The 8,317-nt window shown below is 45.5% G+C and overlaps 1 protein-coding gene across 1 annotated transcript in view; it reads left to right on the top strand.

The window, feature by feature from the left end:
• The first annotated feature begins 344 nt into the window (after nt 1-344).
• RAB30 (RAB30, member RAS oncogene family) overlaps nt 345-8,317 on the top strand; it is a 48,986-nt gene continuing 41,013 nt past the window's right edge. The window contains exon 1 of the mRNA XM_058829052.1: nt 345-882. The gene's annotated coding sequence lies outside the window, so the exon portion shown is untranslated. The remainder of the gene's footprint in view (nt 883-8,317) is intronic.

Here is an 8,317-nt window from a genome sequence, read left to right as displayed (position 1 = left end):
TTCTTGCCCCTGAAACCAAGCCAGCACTCCCACCCTTCCTCCTTTTCCGACATCTTAACCCGGCTCCCCGACCGCTCCTCCAGAGCTAAGCGTCCCACGCCATCAACATGGCGGCGGCCACCGCCTCCTTCCCCACCCCGCTCCCCACCACGGCCGCGCGGCGCGGGATCTGCCGGGAAATGGAGTCCACACCCCGCATGCTGCCGGGCTGTGGCAGCCGTAAAGAAACTACAAACCTCAGAAGGCCCCGCTGCCAAGGGGCGCCAGCCAATGGCCAGGCGGCGGCGCGGGCAGTGGCCCCGCCCCGGCGGGCGAGAGGGGTGATGTCATTGCCCAGCGGGGGCCGCGGGGGCGCGCCGCGCGCCGCCGCTCATTGTGCTCGGCCGGTGCCGCCTCCGCTGCCGGACACGGCGGGGGGGGGGGCCGCGCTCCCGCTCCTGTGCTGCCTGGGGCGGGCGGCCCTGCACGCATCCCCGCAGACGGCTGCCTTGCGCCGAGCCCTGCAGCTCCTGTCCCGGGCGTCCTGGCCCCAGGGTGGCTCGATACCGTTCCGGAGAGCTGCGCTGCGCTGCGCTGCACGGGCGGTGGGGACTGAACACTCATTCCCGAGTGGGACCGCCTTGCGCCCAACCCCGCTGCAGCCATCCCGGGGAGCTGCCTTGTGCCGGGAGGGTGGCTAGCACCCATCCCGCTGGAAGTGGGCTGCCGCGCGCTCGTCTCCGGGATCAGCTCCTGCCCCGGCGTGCGAGGGCTGGAGCGCCCAGCCCCGCTATCCCCAGCGTGCGGCGGCCCGGGGCCGCCGCTTCTTCCAACGCCGCTGACCGGCTCCTGGCTCCCGCCTCGTTTTATGGTCGTGGAGAGGGAGGAAAAATCCCAAACCAGGTGAGTTCTGCGCTCCTCTTCTCTTTATATGTCCTTTTCCTTGTCCTGTTACCTCCTCCCTCCAAGGCGCCCATCTCCTGATGCCCGTCCCCGCGCTGTGTGTTCCTCAGCGGGGAGCAGCGCTGCCGAGCGGGACTGCGCTGTCGTTCCCTGGTCCTGCTGAAAAAGGAGGGGCGGAGGGACGGGGAACGGCGGAAAAAAACCCTAACCCGCTAAATGGTTTCCCACCGCGGAGATGAGTCCCCCTGAGCGCCCTTCGGGCCCGGCGACAGCTCCGCGGCCGCGCTGCGCGTCCCGCAGCCCCGGGAAACTCCCGCAACTCCGGGATGCTCCGGGCGCCCCGGAGCTGCGCAGTCCTGAGCCGGCGGGGAGCCCTGCCTCGGTTGTCTCCCTGGCTAAATGAGAGTGGAAAATAAGATGGATTTTGAATTGCTATCGTTGAGCGCTGCAGAGCCTGCGAGAGCCGGGCTCCTGAGGACAAAATAAATACGAGATGTGTTTTAGGGTGGTTTTGGGGGCGTTGGTGTGCTGTCCTGGGCTTCGTTGTTTTGACACCGCTATTCCTCCCCTCTTTCAGGGAAACGGGGCAAATTTGAATCCAGCCGACTTTCAGTCCTGGCTGTGTGCAGTTGGTCCAGGTTTCTTTTCCAAGTCATAGAATGAGTTAGTATCTTAAAAATTCTTGGCTGGTCAGTCTGATGTTTCATGTCAACTTCCAAACTACAGCTCTGATCTTTTTCACTTTTATCCTAAATACAAGAAATGCCTCTATTTTGAACTTTGTGAAAACTTAGTGGTCCAGCAGAACTTCATTTTAATGGCTTTTCATTTGTTTTCCCGTTCCTTGCTGTTTGTGAGGTGAAATTTGGATCTTTACTTGAACCAGTGCTAAGATATTAGTGCAACATAACAGATATTTTTTCTTTATTATATGACATCAGAAGGTTTTATCCCTTTCTATAACAAAGTTATTTCTGCAATTGCTAGTGGACCCCAGACATTTTATGCTGGTGGCAATGAAATGTGTGCACACAGAGGGGTCTTGCTCGATTCGAGTCTGTCACTATACTTCAGTGCCCTTTAAAGTTAATCCTCACCAAAGCCCGACTTGGAGGCTGTTCTGGGAGCAGCAGGAGAGCGTGCAGCTGAGCTGATATTTTTAATTTTTTTCCATCCCCTCTGCTGCATATTTGCTTCTGCGCTTCTCTTGTGTAACTGGCACTGTGTGTCCTCTGGCAGGGCTCTCCCTGGAATTGCAGTGCTGGGGAGAGGGTGTCATGAGTGCAGTGGGGACAATGAAACTCCCTGTTTGGTTTGCTCAAAGTGTTTGTAAACACCCAGGCAGTGTTGGGGCGTCCCCATGCAAAGGATGGTATTTTACAGCTTCCCCTCTTCAAGTGGGATAAACATGCTGCATCCACACCTCCTTGCATTTATTTTCTGTGTCTTTTCCTTCCTTCCTCTTTACTACTGACTCAAAGGGGAAGAACAACAGTGCACGCAGGCGTTGCCTTTGGTTGGTCTTTTTTTAACATTTTTGTTTCCTGGAATGGCGTTTTCCTCTTTATTTTACAAGGGAGGGAACAGATAATTTAATAAAGTGTTTCCCATCTTGGTTGTAAAAGGAGAAGTTTTATAGCAGTGATTTTGTTAGCTTGGGATAGAAGGCGCTGGATATGAAGTAATGATTTGAAAGTGTAGCCTGGGAATTGTTCTGGGAAATACTGATACAGAAATAGGTGAGGACAAGCAAAGAATCCATGGCCAGGGATTCTGCATTTTAATAACACAATTTTTGTGATGCCCATCTTTTTATATTCCGTTTTCATCATTCTATATGTATATATCTTGAAAAAAACAAGCATAAATAGCAATATGTATTTGTATGTTTTTCAAAATTTATTACATTTGTCGGATTTAGAAAGACTTGTGACAATGCATGCTGGTGTATTCAAACTATATTATACTTTATCAGGAGGTAAATTAAAAATGTACCTCAGAAATATACACTATTGTATTAATCAGATTAAATTTTGCCTTTCTGAAACTGAAATACAGACACATAAAAAGGAACAAAAAGCTGAAAATCACTCAATGATTGCTGTAAAAAAACCCAGATGAGCTAGGGGACCCTTCCTCTTGTCCCACAAAGACCTGAATGCAGTGTATGTGTTTACTCTGAATTAAGAATTCTCCAAAATGCCAGTTGCTGGAAGCAAAGAAAATATCCCAGGAAGGCAGCACGAAATGTTTCCTCTGGTCTTTTACTTTCTTCCCCTGTTTCTTACTAGTGTCCAGTTTCTGAAGGGAAATTTAGGATCAGGTGGTCTCATGGTCATACTCTGCAGAGTTTTCTTATATTTTAGTCCTGTTCTTCATGAAATTGAGCATGATGCTAATTGTTGGCTTCTTAGTGAAGTCAGAAATCACATCTTTGCAAATTGGTTTTATGAGCATCACCTGTGTGCCCTGAACTGTGTTAAATTGCCTGTTGCTGCCTTGGGATTCTTGGATGTCACATACCCTCCTGTGCAGGGGATCACAAAGACTGGTGAGATGTGGGGAACCGAGAAGAGCCAGAGCTGGGCTAGCCTTGCTGACTTTTCAGCTTAACTTTCCTCTTTGCTTCAGAGATGAGCTGTGAGAGGACAGGGATTTCTGTGGCCTGGGTTGGGAATCTGGTGAGACAGCTGGCGTTCCTGAAGCAGGGGGTGGATGGCTGAATGTGGCTCTTCAGGAAGGAATTATGGAGTTGCTTCTCAAACAAGCGAGGGGAGAAAGGCATCTGCAAGCAAACAGCCCCCATTTGTCACCCTGCTGTGAAAAAGCTCTTCTCTGTTGGCTCATCGTGGTGCTGTGTGCTCCCCATCTTCCCAGACCCAGCTGCAGGTGGTAGGTGTTGCTCACAGCCTGAGCCCAAGTGTGGGGCATCTCTAAAGCTGTAGAGAGCTCCTGTTTTCAGCTCTGGATCTGCCTTGGTTTGGGGCCTGGCTGACATCCATCAACTGGACAATTGAGACACTTGCTCTAAGTTTTGTGGTGTGTCCCAGAGAGGTGCATTTGCCCTGGGTTTTTTGTGGGTGGCATAGGTTTGTTGGCATTTTCTTATTTTTACATAAAATGTAGCAAAACAAGAAATTATAAGAGCTGGGATCTAGATTGATTCTGTTTCTCATTTTAAGGCTTATCGCCTTTTTTTAGGGACAGGACCAGCAGTTTGAGTGCATGCCTTGCTCTCTGTGAGTAGAGAAGGAGGAGTGGGGAATGTGCTAGGTGCTAGCTTGTGCATGTTGTCAAATAACCACCCAGGCAGTGAGAAAATTAGATTAATTGCAACTGTATGGCTGGCATGGCAGGAGTGCAGGAAGTAGCACAATATAGGTATACCTTGCAGTGGTGAAACTCTAGATACTGATGCTTGTGCAGATGTTTGGAAAACTTTGGAACAGCAGATTTAGGAGACAGGAAAATAGTTTTCTATATTATAGATGGGTTTCTGACATCAAAAACATTGGGGCAGTTGGGGAAGTCTTGGGTCAGAGATGCTCAGCAACATCTCTTCTTTGACTGGAGGACAGATGAGATGACCTGAGGCAGTGTTTTGATTGACTTTCTATTTTCCACAATTTCATTTTGCAGCAAGTCATTTAGCTTCCCACTTCCTCCTAGTGCTTTTGTCAATAACTAACTAAATTCTCATTTTATTTTTAATGGCCCTCTTACAGTGGGAAAGAAGTGATCTGTCATGTTTGTCATATAATCCGGGTTGCCCTGTGCATAAATAATGAATTTAAACTGGGGGGAGGGAAGGGATTGAGTCAAATATTCTTCAGGTGTTAATATGTGGAAATAATTAGGGCAGAACAAGGATAAAACTTGTCCCTTAAAATCATTCTTGGCTTTTAAACAGTTGAGACCACATTGAGGTCTGTTGCAGTAGTTTCATAACTAATCTGTGCTATTAAACATTGGCCCTGCATAAGGTATTAGTGAGATTTATGTTGTAATGTCATTTGATTTCACCTTGCATAGATAAAAATAATTAGAGAGCTTTGTTGCTTTGAGCTGAGGAGAGATATTTAGGTTGTGAACAGCTTGAGATTCACTTGCTATTTGTCATCTTGCCTCTCCTGGAGTTACTGCTCTCACTACACTGCAGAGGTGCACTCTTCCCTAATACACTAAAGGCAAAATTTAAACCTATTTAAAACCTATTTAGCCTAGCTATTAGTTTCCTGAAATAATTAGGGAATACTTGTACAAACAGAGGAGAAAACCTTCAGTAAGGTCTCACAGAAACCTGCTGCTGTCCTTTTAAACATCACAGGATACCCTGTTTATTTTCTTTCCTTTTAGCAGAAATACTGTATTTTGAGTACTGCTGAACTAAAAGTTAACTGTAACCTTTAAGTATCTGAATAGTGTTTTCTTTTAGACCTCGGAAAGAGTAATGAGAAAAGGAAAGGGAGAGGAGGAAGGGAGGAAAGGCTGTGCTGGCATGAAAAAAAGATGAGCTTGTGCATGGTTTCTTAAAAGACTGTATCCTGCCGGCTGAATTTAAAAAGGGAGGAAAAAAAAGAGGTGTTAGAGATGCCAAAATACAGAAGTCAAGCAGTGCTTGGGTTACTGTGTCCTGCTAAAGATGCCTTCCATAGAGAGGGAGACTTCATGCAGAGCCCCAGCAGCCCAACCCACTGCTGCACTGTGCTGCTTCTCCTCTGCAGTGAAGGTTCCAAAAACTAAACTCTGCTTTTTTTGATTAAGCAAAAACTCAGTTACTCAAAGGGCAGCATGTGTGCATTTAAAGTAGGAGTATTTCTTGATATAAACCCAGGCTGTTGTTTGTAAAAGAGACTTGTCATGGAACTACCATCCCGTAGGCTGATGCTGAGCCTTGATGCCAATTTTTTTGGAACAGTGCAGAAAATGAATCTGACTGCGTATGAGAGTCTCGCATCCCCCACATTAACAATCATTTGCATGTGCTTTCCTGAGTGTTTTGGACCAAAATCCCTGCAGCTAAATAAAATAAATAATAATAATAAAAAAATATATATATATAAAAGGAGCTTTTACTGCTTTGGCAGGAAGGATTACCCTGTTACCTGGCTCTGGAAGGATGGGACCCATCTCCTGAGTAATCAAACAGTTAGAATAGAATATTTTCAGTTGGAAAGAATCTATAAGGATCATCTAGTCCTGCTGCCTGAGCAATTCAGGGCTGACCATAAACGTGTCAAGGGCATTGTCCAAATGTCTCTTGAACATTGACAGGCTGGGGTATCGACCCCCTGTCTGGGAAGCCTGTTGCAGTGTTTCACTATGCTCTTGGTAAAGAAATACTTCCTCATGTCCAGTCTGAACCTTCTCTGGTGCACTTTTGAACCATTCCTATGCATCTTATCACTGGATACTGGGGGGAAGAGATCAGCACCTTTCTCTCTGCCTCTATTCCTCAGGAAGCTTCAAGGAGCAAGGAAGTCACCCTCTTTCTCCAAACCAGAGAAGCCTAAAGCCTACACTGCTCTCCACAGTGCTTGTCCAGCCCTGACAAAGCTGTGTGGGGTTGTACAGCATGTTTCACTACTTAGTGGGGTGTTGCTGAAGAGACAGTACCACTCCAGGGGAACTGCTAATGTTCTTGTTCCCACCTGCTTTCTTCCTGCTTGTTTTCCATCTGCCTGAGCCTCTTGCTCCAATGCAGCCACCCCAGATGCACCTTCAGGAGCTTGGATATTCCAAGTATATAAATACCTACTATTATATAAGTATATAAATATCTATATTTATACCTACTCCTCATTTATTTGTATATACAAATGAATCTGAGGAGTAGGTATGAGTGGACACTTTACCTGAAGAAGAGGTGATGCCTCTAGGAAACAGATTATTAAAGGTGCTGAGTAGAAAAATTTGTGTCTGGTTAGTAGATCACCCTGCATGAGACATGAAACTTAAGGCACGGGAACTTGTCAGACCCTCCTGACTTTTCAATCGTCATTCTTTTGCTCCAAATAGTCATTTATCCATAAATATAAACGTGACGAGAGATCCAGAAAAATCCCAGATCCATGCTCAGGATGTAGGCCATGAGTTGAGATGTGAACGCCAACATTCAGATTTACAACTAATTAAAGAAAACTTAAAGGATTGCCAGGATTAGAAAAGAGATTTTGGGTTTGCTGTGTTGCAAAGAGTGCTTTCAGTAATGAAAAAGTGGACTTGAAAAATAATCATTAGCACTTCTCTGTGATTTAGATTTCATTGCCTGAACTCAGAGAAATGGAAAATAGATCAGTCAAGGCTTTTCATCTAACAAGTTTTTAAAGGAAGCCAGGCTTGTGTCTAATTAGTGAGAAGTTCTTCATGGTGCTTCTAGGGCCTAAAAAGTGGTGTTTTCATGACAGTTGGGCTGCATGGAAATGTTTACTGAAAATAACATCCTTCCTTAGAAACACAGTAAGACAACCTTGTATAACCTGAATTGACATCAAGAAATCCACTATGCCATCTCCATACTGTATTGTCTTATTTTTCAGTTGCTTTCTGATGGTAGAGGGGAGATGTAAATTCCTTCTTCTCCAACACTGAAGAGTGAGACTTTATTATAATACCTATTGAACTTGATTAACTGAATGAGAGGACAACTGCCACTTGGAAAAATAATTATTTTTCTATTGTTCTTTACAGCTATTAATACAAATACCTGAAAAGTAAATGTAGACTTGAAATAGCTTTCCTGGCTCATTTGGTATCCCTGCTAGTCCTCTGGAGACATCAGATCATTCTATCCTGAGATGAGTAATCTTTAGAGGTGAGAATCAGGTAGCCTGAAATTGCTGTGGGGGTGTCAGTTCATTTTTGCATATTGAGAAGAAGGTTAAGAGAAATGACATTAGCCTTTTTATTCTTTCATCTCCCCTGAAGTTCACAGTGCAACATTTCCTGTGGAGAAAAGGTAACAATTCAGATAAACCTGTGGTAATGATTTTATTTAAGCCCCATCAAAGTCTGGAGAAATATCTAGCTGTCACAAAAAGGAAAGGGCAGGTTTGGGATTTCTGTGTATCTATGGACTGCTGAGGACATCAGAATAGTTAGCATCTGGTTCACTGGAGATGGAGCAGCAAGTTCAACCTGTGTGATAATGGCTTTGGGCTCTGCTGTTCTTCTCTGTAAATCCCTTTTTCTGTGGCATAATTACAGAAAGTGCTTTTACTCTGAAGGGGATGTTTTGACACAGTTTGCAGCTAATTCCATGTTTCTGTCTAAAATACACTCAACTTCAGTGAGTATCTGCACTATTGCCATTATTCCAGCCTTGTTGGCAGTAGCTGTTTCCTGTCTTTAGCCAACAGAAGATTGTGGTACCCTCTAATTTCTCACATATAAAAATATAAAAACCCCTACTGTAAATATTTGCTCTAGAGAGCAT

The sequence above is a fragment of the Poecile atricapillus genome, chromosome 1, assembly GCF_030490865.1.
Source record: "Poecile atricapillus isolate bPoeAtr1 chromosome 1, bPoeAtr1.hap1, whole genome shotgun sequence".
NCBI classification, from domain to species: domain Eukaryota; kingdom Metazoa; phylum Chordata; class Aves; order Passeriformes; family Paridae; genus Poecile; species Poecile atricapillus.
The sequence above is the reverse complement of the archived record's forward strand: the minus strand, read 5'-3'. Positions and strand labels throughout refer to the sequence as shown.